Raw genomic sequence first — 19,620 nt, forward strand, 5'->3', positions numbered from 1 at the left:
TATTACTCCACGGCTACCAACCTGCGCTAGACACATCGTCACTTTAGCCGAGCTCAACTTCTTCGGATCATCATCTCGGCAAGCCGAACAAGAGTCCAGCATCGCGAAGGATAAATCATCATCAACATCGCCGCCCCACGGATTACACGGAGCGGGCATACCGACATCGCCGCACGGTCGCTTCATCAAGCCGGCATCGACCACGTCACGACCTGCGTCGAGAGGGCTGCACTATTGCTTCTTCAAGTTGGTGTCCATCACGCCGACCTACTTCGACTCATCGGCTGACGTCGAGGCTTCGACGTCTCGGCTGGACTGGGGGCTTCGCCATCTCTTCATCAACCTACTCCGGACACTTCGGCGTCACTAGCCGACCAGCTCCGTCACGTTAGCTGGGCCGAGGGCTTTGCCTTGGCGAGTCAACCTTTACCAGCATTGCCATGCCATCGTTTTATCGCCCATCAGGCAATGGGTGTGCGGAGCGAGTCCCAATTTTGGGAATCACCTTCCTTCGGATTGCTACAACAAATAAACCAGGTGCTATCAATCCCAGTATTTTTTGCTTGTTTGGGTTCATTTTTCCCAAAGAATTATTACTCTGGTTTGTCCATGATATGTACATAGGTCTATCAAATGGTGACCGCATTAACGATGGTCGCGTGGTGGTTCGATCAGTTTCCATACATAGTCCAGCGAACGCCGCATCCGGAGCTCGGACCGACCTATGAATTCAGGCTTTGCCATGCCTTTACTACATCACGCCGACGCCCTGCATCGACATTGACTTCGGCGCCAGGCCATATTTCTTCTATTCCTCACTTTGCATAAATTATTTATTATGCAACATTTTTTTAAATTATCATTATTACTATTATCTCCGGTTTGCACTATTTTTTGTGCACAGGAAAATGATCCGGGGACTTCGGCGTCACTCTGTCGGTCTGCATTGACCGTGCTATGTCACCACTTCGGCGTGTCGAGCTCTCCGCTCCGCCACCTCGGGACCAGCTTGGGGGATGGAACCTTGCCCCGCATCAAGCTTGGACCGCGTCATCAATACCGAACACATTAACCAGCTAAGTCGCTTTCATGCTCAAAGCTTTAATTTCTAACTTGTGTTCGGTTCGACCAAGCATTATACTTTTTTGGAACAAAATTGCTTGTAAAAAATTTCCTTGTCCAAAATTTGTTTGTGACACATAAATTCAAATACCCAATTCATTTGGGGGCTTCCTTCATGAAGCTTTTCCACTTGCATATGATTATACTTGTACGGCTTCGTTCCTTGTTCGTGTATTATGCCACAATATGCACCATATTGACTTAAGCGATTTGCAAGCTGGGTTGCCTCGCTCCTGTGTTTACCCCTACGTTCCTGATTGTTCGGCTAGGGAGTAAAGGGAGCACCTCTACGATTGTCACGATCGGGTCGCCCGAGTCGGACCTCAGACTGGGTGAAGCCGAAAGCTAGCGCTCTGATAGTTTTCAATGATGGTCGGCACACAACGGAACTCATGAGTACAAAAAATCTATTGCACAAGTCTCATAATGGCAATAAGCACCGAAGAAAGGTATCGGTGGGGGTACTATTTTCTTCGAAGATGCTTCTTACACTTCACGGTAATATAGCATAAGTTCCCTGAGCACGCTTTGTCTGTTACAGCCTTATGGCCTGATTGCCTGGTTATTGGAAACACCGTCGATATTCTCGACCGATGGAGTACATAACACTTTTCGGTCCTTGACCGAAGAGTGAGAAGCTGACGGTCGGTTAAGACGCGTTTAAAGTTCGGTTGAACATAGATATGATATAAGTACTTCGGTACATGCAATCATTCTTCTAACCAAGTCACCTGGGGGCTCTTAAGTTTATTTGAGCCATTTTATAATAAGTGTTCTTCTTCTTAGTCGTTGCAAAGTTTTATTATTATTATTTATCACTCCTTTTTTCGACACGAGTGTGCGGTCACTAGCCGGGGAGCCTAATTTCTCTCTCAAAGCCGCTAGAGTTTAGTTTGCTAAACTGGCCTGATGAGAAGTACTCCACCCTCGGGATAGGAGGTTGAAGCCGTAGGCTGACCCGCTCGAAGTCTTGAGATAGGATGTATCATGTTAAAGCATGATAGAAGCACTTCTTTTTTCTAAGACCAACTTTCGGATTGGCACCGAACACTTGATATTGTTCGGACGTCATGTTTTTACTGACGTTTCTTGGTTTTCCAAGCTTTTTGGCACTTTTAAACTATTTGTGCTTTTCCAGCATTAGTCTCGCAGTGCAACGCCGGACACCTTTAGGGATTTGGCAAAAACATTCTCAGATATTGCTATATATGCATCGGCTTCGAATTGTGTCTTCGGTCAATAGTTGGGTTGCCCGGCTCCTGCACTTGCTTCCTACGTTCCGTTTTGTTCGGCTAGGCGTGCAAAGGGAGAACCACTGCGATTGTGCTTCCAGCTCACATGGTTAAGCACCTCAGTGGAGAAAGCCGAAAACTGACTTTCACAATAAGCGTAAACTGGTCAGCGATCCGTTGACTATGTTAAATGATGGGCCGTTCATAACATTGGCCGAAGTGTTTACGGCTTGACCGCGACTGTCGCTGAACACTACCGGGGGCTATTAACTGGCCTCCCAAACTAAATCCTCAATATTTTGCTCTTACATTAGAGCTAAGGTTTAATGATCATGCCTAGCATGACAACCCAAAGAAAGGAACCGATAGCGGGACTATTTTCTTTGGAAGACATTTCTTATGTTAAACAGTAATATAACATATCTCTCCGTGTACCTTTGTTTATAAAACCGTATGGCCAGATTGCCTTGTTTGTCGTAAATCTTTGCCCTCATAAAGGCTTTATAAAGTAAGACAAACACTCCTCGGCTACTGGCGGAGGAGGTGGAAGCCGATGGTCGGTCAACAAAGTTTTGTACAATGCGGATCCGAGCATTAAATGACGTAAAGTACTTGGGTACATAGAGTCATTACACATAATTTGTGATTTTACTACGGATATTGATCCTTAATTCGGCCACCTGTGGCCGCATTAAGGCTCGGGAGCTACTGGGCTTCGGGCTTATTATTTAGAAATATTAAAGGGGCACATCGATCCCCTGATCTGGTGTTGCCACCCGACCAGTGTCTCGGGGGCTACTGCATTGCTTGACCAATGCAGAAAATTTTATGTGCAATATAGTTTCCGAGGAGATTTTGATCCTCAGGTTGGTCGGCCGCACCCAACCTGAGTCTCAAGGACTGAGCACGCCGCTTTTAGTGTCCCGAAGTATTCTGCCGAGCTTGGACTTGATCCTTAGGCCGATTTTGCAAATCAACCTGAGTCTCAGCGGCTACTGGGATCAGCGGTCTTACGTCATCCTTCATGTGCATCTCGGGTTTTAGACCGATACACACCTTGAGGGCTACTGGCTATATATCTCGGCAGAGAATAAATTGCACAAATAAAAAATATTCACAAAAATCGGCCCACATTCGGGGTGGTGCACCACCTCGGAAGCAGCCCGGCATAAAGCTCGGGCGCTAGTGGCTGGCTCCATAGAGGGCATTTCCGGCATTAAGCTCGGCTAAACTCCTTCAAACTTCTTTGAACCAAGGTGATTTACGACACCTCGGATATAGTCCGGCATTGGAGCTCGGATACAGTCCGGCATTGGAGCTCGGATATACAGTCCATGCGTTGGAGCTTGGATACATAGTCCGGCGTTGGAGCTCGGATATACAGTCCATGCGTTGGAGCTTGGATACATAGTCCGGCGTTGGAGCTCGGATACATTTTGGCGTTAGAGCTGGGAAGCGGTCCGGCGTTGGTGCTCGGTTGCAAAAGACACCTCGAATACAGTCCGGCGTTGGAGCTCGGACGCAAGAGGACGCTGCCGCCCGGGAACAACTTCAAACCCGAGGTGTGGCATAAAAATAACAAGGCATTGGAAAAGGCCGGAAACTTAAAGGGGCTCCTCGGATACCCGACGTGTAAACTCGTCGAATGAATTTCGGCGATCCTCAAGATCGAAGATAAAGAAGATTTGTTGAACCAGTTTTCAAGACCGGCGACCGAAGATGAAGAACAGTTCGGAAGAATCAAGGAGCGTCCCTAACTTGAAGACCGGTTCAGGGGGCTACTGACGGTGTCCTGGACTAGGTGGTATTCACCACGTCATCTCCCGATCTGATAGATTGGGCCCAGGACCTCCGTGGCCGTATACTCATGGGCCAGTTCGGACAGCTGCCGCATACAAGGAAGATTCCACAAGACTTGGCGATCAAGACAAGGACTTCTCCCCACCGGCGTATTCGTCTAGGACTCTTGTTAACCTAGGCCTCTGGTGCATTATATAAACCAGGGCCAGGCTAGTCGATAGATCATATATACATACAATCATACCATAGGCTAGCTTCTAGGGTTTAGCCTCTCCGATCTCGTGGTAGATCTACTCTTGTACTACCCATATCATCAATATTAATCAAGCAGGATGTAGGGTTTTACCTCCATCAAGAGGGCCCGAACCTGGGTAAACATCGTGTCCCATGCCTCCTGTTACCATCGATCCTAGACGCACAGTTCGGGACTCCCTACCTGAGATCTGCCGGTTTTGACACCGACAGCGCCCACTGGAGAGCACCTCAAGTACGTGGTCCAAATGCACTTCCCCAGGGAAGCGTCGACAAACAATACTGCCGAGTACGAGGGGCTGCTCGCCGGTCTCAGGATCGCGACAGACCTCGGAATCAAGAAACTCATCGTCAGGTGTGACTCACAACTTGTCGTCAAGCAAGTCAACAAAGACTACCAAAGCCCGTTGATGAAGGCCTACGTAGATGAAGTGAGAAAGCTGGAAGAGCGCTTTGACGGTATATAGGCAGAGCACGTTCCTCGAGCGGAGAACGACATCGCTGATTACCTATCAAAGTGCGCTGCCCTCAAGCTGCCGGTGGAACCAGGTACCTTTGTGCTTCAGCTAACTCAGCCATCCATTGATCCATCAGCAGAGCAGAGCAAGAGAAGGAAATCAGGGCCCGGCAAGTACTTTCCCGCTGAGCTCCCCGGAGCCGTTGGCGAAGATGTTGCTAGAGACACTGAGCCCATCGTAGGGCGATCGGCTCCGGTAGGGCGTCAAGCTCTTGCCGTAGAGACGGCCACCCTTATGATGGAAGAAATGCCTTTGGTCCTTACAGTCGAGCCTCAGGCTCCGGCATGGGCGCAGCCTACCATCCGATTCCTCCAAACAGGGAACTTCCTAAGGAGCAGGAAGAAGCGGAAAAAGTAGCCCGCCGGTCTGCTATGTATCAGTTCGTCGATGACGTCCTGTACAGGAAAAGGACGAACAGTGTGAAATTGAAGTGTATCCCTCGAGAGGAAGGACTAGGGCTGTTGGCAGAGACACATGGAGGCATATGTGGATCCCACATAGGGTCGAGAGCCCTTGCCGGCAAGGCATTTTGGCAGGGCTTCTTCTGGCCCACTGCCCTCCAGGATGCGACGACGCTAGTCACCAACTGTGAAGGATGTTAGTTCCATTCAAAGAAGCTTCATCAGCCAGCTCAATCCCTTCAAACCATTCCTATCTCCTGGCCCTTCTCGGTCTGGGGGCTTGACATACTGGGCCCCTTCCCCCGCGCTGTCGGGGGCTTTGAGTACTTGTACGTTGCAATCGACAAGTTCACAAAGTGGCCAGAGGTGGAAGCAGTGTGGAAAGTTACAGCCCAGTCAGCCATCAAGTTCCTCAAGGGGCTAGTGTGCCGTTTCGGTGTACCCAACAGGGTCATCACTGACAATGGCACGCAGTTCACAAGCCGCACCTTCATGCAGTACATCCAGGACCTCGGCAGCAAAGTCTGTTTCGCTTCCGTGGCTCACCCACGAAGCAATGGTCAAGCTGAGAGGGCAAACGCCGAAGTGCTGCGAGGCCTAAGGACAAAGACCTTTGACAGGCTGCGCAAGAGTGGAAGGCGCTGGATTGATGAGTTGCCAATGGTTCTTTGGTCGATCAGAACGACACCAAATCAAGCCACCGGCCAGACACCCTTTGCCCTGGTATACGGGGCAGAAGCAGTTCTCCCCACGGAACTCATATACGGGTCACCTCGAGTGCTCGCTTATGATGAGCTTGAGCAAGAGTCGTTGCGCCAAGATGACGCGACGCTCCTTGAGGAAGATCGTCTTCGGGCTGCTGTGAGAGCAGCACGCTACCAGCAAGCCTTGTGCCGCTACCACAACCGCAAGGTTCATGCTCGAAGCTTTGAGGAAGGCGACCTTGTTCTTCGCCGTGTTCAATCGGCCAAGAATATCAACAAGTCGACGCCGAAGTGGGAAGGCCCTTATCGGGTAATACGAGTCACCAGGCCCGGCGCAGTCCACCTGGAGACCGAAGATGCCATTCCAGTGAGCAATTCCTGGAACATTGAGCATCTTCGCAATTTTTACCCATAAGGCGCGGTTTGCCGGCCCCCCGGCAAGCCACCTTTTGTACAAGCCTTGCCGGTAAGGCATGTAACCCTTTGTACAAAGCTAGGCGCAGACCCTGAGCATAAATAAATGAAGCGCTGGCGCCCTAAGTTATAGCATGCATGCTAGGTCGAGTCTCGTCCTTGGTTAGGGTTGATAGTGCTTAGCAGCGGCTAACCCCTAGCTTAGAGGTCGAGTGTGCATCTCTTTATCCTTCTTTGTCTTCTTTGGTTCGCAGAACACACGAATATCCTTGCCGAGCCACTTGGGAAGAAAAAGGGGCAGACTAGCATCTGGTCCCCGGCAAGTCAGTATTACCGGGGACTGCAAGAGCAAAGATTCACCCACGACAAGCCAAGGTTGCTGGGGGCTGCAGATTCAGATAAGTTTTCCATCCCTTATCATGCATTTCCTTATGGACTGAGGTATGTGAAACCTCGTTTTACCCTTAGGCTACCGTGCTCCCCTAACTCTAGGCCCTAGGGCTCGTTCCTGGGACCGAGTTTGGTCGTAGTCGCGGCAGCGGAAGGGTGAAACAAGGAGCCTAAACCCACTTCATCCCTGCCTCTGCCAAAGGCGTGAGAAAGGTCGAGCGAAGCGGGGGGACGACAAGGCTTGTTGCCGGGCAAGAAAATGTTTATCTTAGAGATATCAAGGATTTATTCCTTGTTGTGGGTTCCACCTGCAAACAAATGAACCCGGCAAACATCCCTTTTTCATTAAAAAACATCCCGCTCAGGTACAGTCCGTAGGGAATGAAAAACATGAACAAGGGGATTACAAGTTTTAAATTCAAAGAGGCCCGAAGGCTTACAAGCTAAAAAGAGATAAGATGCTCGTAATCCCTTTCTTGTCCCTCTCCTCAGGAGGCAGGTCAAGGAGGCGAAAAGGGCGAAAGGGGCACCTAGGCGAGCTACGAGCGGCAGAAGACACCAAGAGGACATCTTGGTGGCCGTCCAAGGGCTGGATGGTGGTGGCGACGCTGGAAGCAGAGCTCGAAGACGAGGCGGCAGGACGTCAGTACGCGTCGAAGGCACCGGTGCCCGTGTACTCCGACTTGACGGCCTTGCTGCCCACCCTCTTCCTCTTCCGCAGCCTCCCAACGCCAGCCGCCCAAGGAGACGACCCCGAGAAGTTCAAGGCGCCGGCAACACGGATGATGGGGTCACCGGTACCGCTCGGGACGGCGCCCGACGCCTAGTCGGACCCGTCATCCTGCCGCCTACCACCCTCGTCGTTGCTGCCGCTGTCCTCCTCGTCACTCTCGCTCGAGGAGGAATCTTCGTCATCAGAAGAGCTCTCCACGCAGCACCTTGCGCGAGTCCCGAAGTGCCCGAAGACCTTGACGGAAAGGAGGCCACCCTCCATCAGCTTAAAGTGGAGAGTGAGCCCATCCATCAAGCTGAGGACACTACAAGAAAAACGCTCGTTCATGACAAAAATTAGTGACCGCGGTTTAATTAGTCATAGATCCATGACCAAAATTCACAAATTAGTCATGAAGGGTGTAGAAGGGTTCAAACCCTATAGTCTCATGACAATTCGGGGCCAAATGGTCGTTATTTGATTTCATATAAAGGTCATAAAGATGTGAATGGTGCATACTACCTTATTTCAGTCCATAATGACCAAAATATATCATCATAAAAACTTGATGAGGGTGACTGGATGACAACTCAGCAATTTTGTCTACGTGGCGTTCCTAGTTGTCAATCATCATAGGAGATGAGGGTGACTAGATTACAACTCAGTAATTTAATTACATAAAGTTGATAAAAATAGGAATTTAATTACATAAAGTTGATAAAAAAGGACAGCACCGGACTCGCACCGAACAACAATCGCTCATCCAAACAGCCACTTACCAGTTAGACCTCATCGTGAAATTTGTTTACGTTGCGATTGTGAATCTTCTAACCAGACATATATGTGATGAGTGGGCCTCCTTTGGGCCAAAACTGGACGGTCACTTTTTCTGGATTACCTGGGCCAAGTCCCTTTTTCTGAACAAAAGAAAATAAACTGGGCCAAGTCCCTTTCTCTGAACAAAAGAAAATAAACTGGGCCAAGTCTGTGACTTAGAAACGAACCCTAGAAACAAAAATCCCCAATCGTGTTCGGCGGCGGCGCGGCTGACCATCACCTGCGTCGGTCAGGCAACGGGTGGCGACGCGGCCGACCATCATCTGCACCGAGCGGGGAGAGTGCGGCGCCGTGGCCGTCCATCACCTGCACTGATCGGGTGGCGGGCAGCGCCCGGTGGCAGAGAGCGTCATCTGCTGAGTACAGACGGCGGCGGACGGTGTCATCTCCAGAGCGGGCTGCGTAGGGCGGACAGCATCCTTGCCGTTTCTAAGTGCTGCAGCCAAACAAAGCTTCTGTTCTATGGTTAGTGCTCTGAAGCTGCTGCTCATTCTTAGTGAGTATTGTAGCTCTTTTCTAAGCGAGTCACTCAGCACACAAGCTTACTCCTGAGTATTGTAGCTCTTTTCATTCTCTGATCATTTGTGTGGGGAAAAATACTCCTGAGTATTGTGTCGTACTTAAATCATCTCAACTCTGCTATATGTTTACCTGCCATCTCAACTCTGCATCGATTTCTAATGGTTCAAAATTTGAGAAAATTTTCCATCTTACACACATGCATGATATTACATTATCAATTGTTATGTGAGAAATCTACTCTTTCTAGCATGGTCATATCTGTTGAATAAAGCCAAGTCTTTAGTAGCTAGTGTTTATTTCTTCAGTTTCGTCAGTAGTAGTTTGAGGTTGTTTTCTGTCAATGAGTTTAGCTCGAGTTAGTTAGCGCCAAGAGCGAGTCTGGCGCCCCCTCTGATCGCTCGTGGGATGGCACGAGCGCCACGATCGGTGGTGCCGCGTAGTTAGGGGCCATGAGCCCGTTTCCTTTGCTGTACTGGAAGTAAATTCGGTGAATGAAAGGCAGAAAAGCCGCAAGTTCTGCGCGGCGCAAACCTCCTGTTCTTCTTCCTACATGATTGCTTATTTTTTAGAACACTTTTTTGATCCTGTTGTAGCAGCAAAGCTTGTCAAACAACATATTGAATTATTGGATGAAAGCGAGGAGGATGACCATGATGAAACTATGATGCAATATCGTAGTGATGATGAACATCACGCTGATCACAATATTGGTGATGATGACGAGTAGTTCTAGGTCTGTGAATTTATCTTCTGTGTTCACGTCTCTAGATTTTATCTCATGTGTTCACATCTTTCTTAATACCTTGCCTTGCCTTGTTCGGTTCTAGTGCAGAAAGGTCTATGGTCAATTGATATTTTGTGCTTCTACTACAGAAAGGTCTATGGTATATTTTGTCTGTCCTTTTCAAGTAAAGAAATCTAAATGTTATCTATATAATACCTTGCCTTATTTGGTTGTATCGGTTATACCTGTATGTTGTCCATTAGGTTTGATAGTTAACATACTTTATGTATGTCTGAACTTGTAAGTTGTAACCTTGTTCTCGATAAGTGTTTTGTGTTCCTCTGTGAACTATGGTTTTCATGCTAATATTGATATGATATTTTCTTACATACTTCAAACTTACTGGATTAATTCCCTCAGGTATGGAACTTGTAAGTTGTAACCTTGTACATCAACTGGTATTTATGGTATGGAGTATGGACCTCTTTGTTGTTCCAGAGCATGCTGGATACCGCGTCCCTGGCGATGCCGATGCAAGGCCTGTGTTGGGATCCACCAAAGGGTGACCAAGGAAGATGCCATGAAAAAAAGATGCCATGAAGTGGTTCCAGGTCAAGTATGAGTGTGTCATCCTGAAGAAGTCCCATGCTAGCTAGTAACCTTTCGAGTGATTGAGTTGTTGTTAGAGTTTAAGTCAGTCAAACTTCATCTGGATCATGGAATCGTATGTTTATTGGTACAAAGCCGCACTACTAATTTTGCCTCATCTGTTGGGCTGACCTGCATCTATATTACCTTTATTGGATAAAAATTGAAGCAGTTGGTTCTGACTTAGTGTTGCGTGGGTTCAGACTGTTGTAACGCGGCTTGTTAAAAATGAAGAAAATGCACAGAATGCGTGAGTTCAGACTTAGTCTTGCGTGGCTTTGGTTCAGTTGGGTTCAGAAACAGCCGAACAATTGGGTTCAGGCTTAGTGTTTCGCGGCCGTGTTTGCTGCCACCGACTGTGTTGCTAACAGAAGCTGACTTAATCAAAATACTAAAGAATTTCCCCCTTTTTTACTAAAGAACTCCCTTAATAACTAAAGCTATGACATGTGGGGCCGTGTCCTTTAAATTATATTTAAACTCCCAAGATCATAATAAATTCAAATGAACTCGGAAAATTATATATAACTAAGACACATACCCGTACGTTGCAAAAGGAGAGTCTGTAAGAAAGGAACATGTAGAAATTAGAAAACCAACATAAAGCAAACTGACATTGCCACCAATTAATTTTTTTGAAACCGAGGCAAAATATTTGCCTCATATATTAATTAAGGGGGAATAGAGTTTGAAATACACCTTGTAACTGAAAAAACAAAAGAGTGTTACTTTATGTTACCCAATTTCTTCGCCCCGGCGGTTACCCAAAGGATGACTTCACTCTTGATGTTGTTGAGCAAAACCGTAGGAGGCATACTCTTTTGTCGAAAGACCCGGGCGTTCCGTTCATTCCAAATGGTCCATCCCAATAGCATGGCGAGGGAGGCCATGGCTTTCCGATTGGGGGTGCTCTTGCTTGATCTATTTACCCACCATTCCTTTAAAGAGTCCTCAAGGTGCCAAGTAGATGTGTCAAGATCTTTTAAATGTACCTACTCATTGACCAAATTCCATAGGCGAAGGGTGAATCGACATTTGACGAAAAGGTGTAGGCCAGATTCTTGTTCTCTTTTGCATAGGGGGCAGAGTTGACAGTTTGGCCATCCACGCCGGGCCAACCTATTGGCTGTCTAGATTCGATCTTGTATGGCCAGCCAAGCAAACAATTTCACCTTGGGCGGTGCCCAAGCCTTCCAAACCATGTGATCCATAGGAGAGTGGACCATTCCAAGAAATTGCACGGAGTAAGCCGCCGTCGTGGAGTATTGGCCATTAGTGGCATGCTTCCAAGTAATCTCATGGATGAGAGGCTCAATATAAATAGGTCTCCTGCCATGCACCCAAGGCGCCTCCCAAAAAGGGGTCTTGGCCCTGTTCCCAATAGTGATAGAAGTGGAGGCATAGAAGAAATCCCGGTTCTTTTCATCGCAAGGGTTGCCCATGCCAACCCACATCTTGGACGGCTCTGTCCATTCAGACCATAACCAACGCAGTCGGAGGGCGCGCACGAATTTGACAGTGTTGAGCACACCGAGGCCTGCACGGTCTTATGGGCGGCATACGAGGTCCCAGTTTACTTTGCATTTTACCCCTCTGGTCTTGTCAGAACCTGCCAAAAGAAAGGCACGCTGGAGCTTGTTGGTGTTGTGGAGAGTGCTCGACAGAACAATGAGCGATGTGATGAAGTATACCAATAATGAGGAGAGCATGGAAAAAGATATTGAAGGTCATTAATCCTATGATTTGTTCTCTTCCCCAACCGCATGAGAGGCAAACGAGGAAGAGAAACCATTGCCCCCTCCCTCCGCCGGCGAAGCCGCTGGTCCCTGCCTCCATCTGTCGCTCCGCCGGTGGCTACGGGTGGGGACCTCGGCGCCATGTTGTTTCACTGTCGACTAGTTTGCTCTAGCCGAAACAAATGCTCCATCACAGTGGTCATTTGGCTTGTAATTCATGAATCTTGATACATGATAGCTAATTTTTTAGAACACTTTTTGAGACAATTGTCTTATTACAAGTTTATCATTTTTCCCGGCAACTAGGCCACATATAATTACATAATGCGAAGGTTTTTTTTGTTTTGATTTTTTTGAATTTGTTATGTCGGTTTCAAAATGCAGTCAAAAAATGCCAGAATAACTGTTCATACTTAGGGATTGAATCTTGCAAAACTCTTGGTATATCTATGATGAAATAGATATTTGTGTACCTAAAAATATTTTTTTAAATAACAAGTAAACTATAAGGGAGTTGTAGTTGAAATTTCCATAAAAATGACTTAATTATTTTTTGTACATAATATGTGCTAAGTTTTCTACCTCCACATCTCCTCCCGCCACACCTAAAATATTTCCCGCTGCTGGCAAAATTTTTCCCGCTCCACATATGAGGGTATTTTTGTCACCAGAGAACACCGCCACACGCTCACACCGCACGATATGAGGGTATTTTCGTTGAACTAATTCAGCCGCACCGCACCATACCACCGCTCCCGTCCCCCAAATCCTTAGTATATGATTCATGTTTTGTTATAGTTTGTTTGTCCCAATCCTCTGTTTCATTGCATTGCATATTCATTTTGGTACTGGAAATGAGACAATATTCAGGCAATTTTAGTTCTTGTTGCAGTCCAGCAGGTACTGCTTTGTCGTTCAACACTGGTAATTAAGAGAGAGTGTTGTATGCTCTTTGATTATTTTTCTAGTGATTGCCTGAAGCATCTATCTTCCTTGCTTTCGAAGTGGAGAAACTCTGTCATTTCATATACTATCTGAATGAAATGTTTAGGACTTGTGGAAGTGGATTCTCTGATAGTGTATACTATACTAAAGAAACAACATATGCGCTCCTGAAATGTACTACATTCTTCTCCGCTCCATGTTCCCATTTAAGCTAAACAGAGGTGCACTTAGTTGCCTAATTTAAATTTCAACAATGGTTTGTTGTGTATGCTTACCTGTTTAATAAACCTGGTTCCATGCTTCTTTCATGTAGCTGATAGTAACTTGCAAAAAAAGTGATTCCCAAGAATGATTAATTCTGCTTGTCTACTTCAAAGTTTTCAAATAACTACTAGTTAATTAGTAGCATGGAGACTGGATTATTGTTTAGTCAACATTCTTGAATAGTTTGCTTATAAAGTTTCCTAGTCATTCAGAACCAACTGCAATGACATGTGTACATCTTTCTTTAAATGTCAGGCTGACATGTAAAAAGCTATGGAACAAGGGGTACCAGAAGGTGGAGAACCAAAGAATGTTGCTGCTGTTGTTGCTGACATTCTCACTAAAGAATGTCCCTCCAGCACATTCCTTCAAAATGTTGGCCTTGATTCGAGCTCCAAGAAGAAGTTCAATAGGTCTGCATCTGCTTTGGATGCTCATGTACAAGAACTAGAGTACAAGCTTGAGAGGGAGAGGCAAGCCGCTGAGTTGATGCGAGAGGAGCTTGTTGAGGTCAAGAAGAAATCAGAGGAGACCGAAGCTGCACGCGCCGCAGAGTATCAGTTGTTACTGCAAAGAGTTGAGGCCACCGATGCTAGGGCTGTAGCAAGTGATGCTAGATTTGCGCGTCTCATGGATCTATTCGAAGGTAAAATAGTTTAGTACGACATGGTTGATGTTGGCTTTGGGACCTTTGATGTTGAGTTGTTTGGACCTGGGGTTGATGAGTTTTGGTTGACTGGACATGTGAATCACAATATGGACCAGGGATTGGCTGTGGTTTGATGAGGTTCTATTTTGGTTGGTGCATCTTATGAACATGGTGTACTGATACTAAGCTACTGGCTATGTTATTTTGGTTGGTGCATCTTATAAAACTGTGGCGTAATGATACTGTTGGGCCTAAGTTAATGAAATCTTGGAGAATTATATTTATCATTCTATACTCCTGTATTGGTTGACTGCCAAATTGTGCAATGATTTTTTTTCTTTTTGAGCTACTGTTGGCTATTGGCTGGACAGCGAAAATACTAAATTGTATGAGTGGGCTTGCTCGTCTCAAGGCCCAATATAGTTTTTTGATAGAAAAAGATTCATATATTTTTGTTGGTTAGAGAGAAGGGCTGGCATTGAATAAATGGACTGCACATTGCCTGAGCCCAAGAACTAACATTAACAGGCCGTGGCCCAAAAGAAATGTAAAAATGGGCTAAATTATTGGGCTCAGCCCATTAAAACAACTCATTTGGACTAATCCTACATGGCATCCATGTCATCATTTTTTCCACGTCAGCGCCACGCTGGTTCAGCCACGTCAGATCCTAGGTGGCCTAGGCTCATTAGTAATGACCATAATTTTGGTCAAAGATTTAACGACCAAAATTTTGGTCAAGGGTGGCCATGACCAAAATTCCAGAAAAGGTCACGTTTGTTCGTTCTTGACGGCCAACTGTTGACCTTCCGAATTTGGTCAAAAAAGGTCAATAAACGAAAGCAATGACGAATTAATGACCAAAATGGGGAGTCATAATTGACCATATTTCTTGTAGTGGGATGCGAGCAAATGTCTTCCATCCCCGACGGAGATACATCACGTAAGGAGCGGGGAAGTCGATGCGGACCCGCGTGCCACTGATCCCGCAGCCCCTCATGTGCAGCCGCAACGACTACGGCGGGTCCAGCTCCATCTCCTGCGCAAATGGGGTCAGGAGGCGAAGGTGACGACGCGGCGGCCGACGCAGCCTGACGAAGAACTCGCAGGGGTCGTCCCCGACGTGGCCCTCCATCCGAGGAAGGACCGCTGACGGGGGCGAGGCCGGCGGGCCACCCCGTCCTCCTCTTCCCCGAGCGCTGCAGCCTCGCCCACGACCTCGCCCCCTCCCCCTTCCCCTCGCGGTCGGCTCTGCCACCGCAGGCGCAGGAGGAGGAGGGACGCGTTGTCGAGCAGCAACCCTCGGCGCCACCGTTGAAGGACCGGGATTTCCTTTCTCCATGACGAATGAGGGAGAGGAGCAGAAGCAGAAGGAAGAACAAGATGGAGGAGTGCGGGATGCCGTCCCCCCTCCCGCTCTTTATAAAGGAACGGGGGTGGGGCTCGGCCGCCCCGCTCGGCCAATCAAGACACGGGAGGCGCAGGGAACCAGGACCGACCCACTGCCCCAACCAGCGACGGCCCGGTTTCTCACCTCCACCGTTTGCCACCCCAAGCGCATGGGAGCCGTGTGGCAGACGTGCAGAACCGAGGGGACGGGTGAGGCGACCTCTCCCCACCCCATGATCATGGGGAGTGGACGCCTTGGAGACTGCGCCTCGGCCCCATTAGGTAAATGGGCCGCGCCTCCACGCCTCCCTCCGTTTACGGGGTAGGCGCGAGCCGCCCCTTTATCACGACGTGACGCATGCGTGCGGAAACCAACCTCACGCATGCCGCCCATGTCACGCACGCCCCTCCACGCCGCGCCACGTGCGCGAGTCGTGGGAGGCGCAGCGCGCGAAGAATCTTACCGCGGTAAAAACCGCCCGCCTGCCCGCACACCATTTTGGGCCTAGCCCAACAACGCGTTGCGCTTATGTGTGGCCCAGGCCCGCGGCCCCCTGTCGGTGTACAAAAAGAGGGGTACCCTTTTTTTTGTACCCCTATAACTGTGCACGGGCAGACAGAGCCACACCCACGGCCACACCAAGCAGGGCAGGGGAGGTGAGCCAGGGTAAGACCGAAGCCCAAGGTAGCTGGAACAACGCCAAGACCAAGACAACAAAGAGCAAAGGGACGAAGCGGGCTCCCCCGACAAGATCCTTGCCGGGGGAGGCCTTAGCAGCCCCGGCAAGACCCTTGTCGCGGCAGCTCGGCCCACGCCTACGGAGTGAGTCACCCCTGAGTCCACGGCCCCCACCATAGGCCACTATGTTGGGGCAAGGGCTCGGGAGACACCTCTGTGATGGCATACAGACCTTTGTGAAGAAACATTCAAGATCAGATGAGTACTAGAAGACAGCGACCCTTGGCGAGGCCCCAGCCAAGGAAAAACATGAGACCCTCGACAAGCATCTTGCCGGGGACAACAGCGGGCGCCACGACAAGACCCTTACCGGGGCCCCGGCAAGGCCCTTGCCGAGGGCATCTACAGGGCCACCGCCAGGCCCGCGCCGACCAAGCCTCCACCGCCATTCGCATGCAGCTGCCGACCCAACCAACTGGGCAGGCATCTGCGTGGCGGCATGCAGATCTTCGTAAAGACTCCACCACCGCGCCACCTCAGCTGCCTGCCTGCCTACATGGCATCGCACGCACCGCTGGCCAGGGCGTGTGTCGACACGAGGAGGAGCGGCGACGGACGGGACGGGCTCCGCCCCCGTCCCCGATAAAGCGAGAGGATACCTAAGCATACGCATTAAATGCGCCTTGTCATGTAATGCAAGGGATAACCTCGCAACACGGTGCCCTTTCCACCTCCTGTGTGCCACTGTGGCAACCCCTTTTTCCTATAAAAGGAGGCCCGAGGCGACCAGGGGAGGGATTCGGCTTTTTGGAGCTCCTCACGCCCCATAGCTAGTTCAAGAACACAAATATACATCCACCAAAGCAGGAGTAGGGTTTTACGCATCCTCGCGGCCCGAACCTGGATAAACGAAACGCGTGCTATCTGTTTGATCCGCTCTTCTCTCAAGCCCGCACCCCGCGACCGTAGTAGGGATTCTTGTGATCCCATAGGTGTCATTTCCACCGACACCTTGTGTTCCCGCTCAAATGGCCGTTGTGGGATTCCCTTCCCGCCTAAACATTTCGGGGGAAGGGGACCTTGGTCGTCTATATAAGTAGCTAGGGTTCCTAGCATAGAAAGGGAGGACCAACCCATTAGCACTTAGCAAACAAAAGGAGCAAGAACACCAACCTCCTCATCCTTCTTTGGCTCACCTCCTGAGCTCGGGAAACCACTGTACTTGTTCATACTCGTGCCCTCGTGAGGCCAATCCACCAAAGTAGGAAGTATTGTTTTACACCGCAAGGTGGCCTGAACCTGGGTAAACTCTTGTGTGTTCTACTTGTTTGCTTGCTTGCTTGCACCCCATTACCACCACCAAGAGAAAGGCGAGGCGCTAGGTAGACACGTAGCAGGAGAGATCTTCGTCGCGCCCCTGTGTTCGAATCGTAAGGGTTTTGCGGAGCCCGAAATCCGAGAAGTTTGTTGAGAGGAACGATCAGTTCCTCCAGTACCGACTAATCTTTGACAGACGACGCACCTATCATGTCGCTCTCCCTGCTCCTACCTTCTTTGACTTTCAGACAAAAGGGAGACATGTTATAACCAGGGAGGAGGCGAACGAGTACGAGAGGAGGACTGAGACAGCTTGCCTCCAAGCTGCAGCCCACGATGCAATAGCCGCTGTGTCTTAGTATAACCCCAGTTACAACTTCAGATATCCGCCAGGCCAGCCGTGGCAATATACCAACTAAGGCCAAAAGCCTAAGCTTGGGGGAGTACGTATTTCTCACCGACATTACATTCATGTTCACACACTCATTGCTAGTTGTCGGTGCTCATACTTTTTCATTGTGCTATCCATGCTAGTTTATTTCCTTTTTCTTGCTTTCTTCTTGTGTGTTTGATAAACCTTAAGAAAAAACCAAAAAAAAATTAGTAGTAGCTTTTTGCCAGTTTACTTTCTTGCTTGTAGTAGTAGTAATTAAAAGAAAACCCAAAAAGATTTCTTGTTCTTCTTTTGCTTGTTTGGAGCTTTCCCGTGTAAATAGTTTTATTTCCTTTCTTTTTCTTTGGGGGTCGATAGGAGAAGACCATAATGAAATGTTGAAGTGGCTCCTATATGCATTATTGTTGATTTAACCAAGAGCCCATATTACCTTGTCTTCTCCTGTTTATTGAATGCTCGCAGATTCCAGCTTAGTCCAATGCACGTGCACTATTATTATTATTCACATCATTTGGTCGTGCGAGTGAAAGGCAATTATGACGATATATGATGGACTGGTTGAGATGAGAGAAGCTGGTATGAACTCGGCCTCTCTTGTTTTTGTAAATATGATTAATTCATCGTTCCTGATTCAGCCTATTATGAATAAACATGTTTGCAATGACAATTAGAGATTATAGTTTCTTATGCCATGCTTAATTAGCTAGGAGTTTATAATGGTTACCTTGCATGCCAACATGCTATTAAAATGATTGTGATGTGGAATAGTGGGGTGGTATCCTCCTTTGGATGATTCGAGTGACTCGACTTGGCACATGTTCACACATGTAGTTGAAACAAATCAACATAGCCTTCACGATATTTATGTTCATGGTGGATTATATCCTACTCATACTTGCACTCAATGTTTATTAATTTTAATGCATGTTCATGACTGTTGTTGCTCTCTAGTTGGTCGCTTCCCAGTCTTTTGCTAGCCTTCACTTGTACTAAGCGGGAATATTGCTTGTGCATCCAATCCCTTAAACCCCAAAGTTATTCCATATGAGTCCACCATACCTTCCTATATGTGGTATTTACCTGCCGTTCCAAGTAAACTTGTATGTGCCAAACTCTAAACCTTTAAATGAAATTCTGTTTTGCATGCTCAAATAGCTCATGTATCAACAAGGGCTGTCTGTATCTTTCATGCTAGGCGGGTTATTCTCAAGAGGAGTGGACTCCGCTCCTCACTCACGAGAAAATGGCTGGTCACCGGGATGCCCAGTCCCATGCTTTAAGCAAATCAAATCAAAATAATTGCAAACAAAACTCCCCCAGGATTGTTGTTAGTTGGAGGCACTCGTTGTTTCGGACAAGCCATGGACTGATGTTTGTTGGTTGAGGGGGAGCATAAACTTTACCATTCTGTTTGGGAACTGCCTATAATGTGTGTAGCATGGAAGATATTGAGATCTCTTGGTTGTTATGTTGACAATGAAAATATGCTGCTCAAAATATTATTCATCTCTATTTCAAAAACCGAGCTCTGGCACCTCTACAAATCCCTGCTTCCCTCTACGAAGGGCCTATGCATTTACTTTTATGTTGAGTCATCACCCTCTTATTTAAAAGCACCAGCTGGAGAGCACCATTGTCCTTTGCATCCATTACTATTAATTTATATTGGGTATGACTATGACTGGATCTCTTTTACCATGAATTACAATGTCTAGTCAGTCTTGGATCTTTAAAGGTGCTCAGCATTTATGTTCTGCGGTCTCAGAAAGGGCTAGCGAGATACCATCTTGTTATATCATATCATGATTGTTTTGAGAAAGTGTTGTCATCCGAGATTTATTATTATTGCTCGCTAGTTGATTATGCCATTGATATGAGTAAACATGAGACCTAAGTGTTATTGTGGATATGGTTAGTTCATAATCTTTGCTGAAAACTTGAATGCTGGCTTTACATATTTACAACAACAAG

Source organism: Triticum urartu, chromosome 7A (assembly GCF_056163025.1).
Source record: "Triticum urartu cultivar PI428250 chromosome 7A, HENAU_Tu73, whole genome shotgun sequence".
Classification (NCBI taxonomy): domain Eukaryota; kingdom Viridiplantae; phylum Streptophyta; class Magnoliopsida; order Poales; family Poaceae; genus Triticum; species Triticum urartu.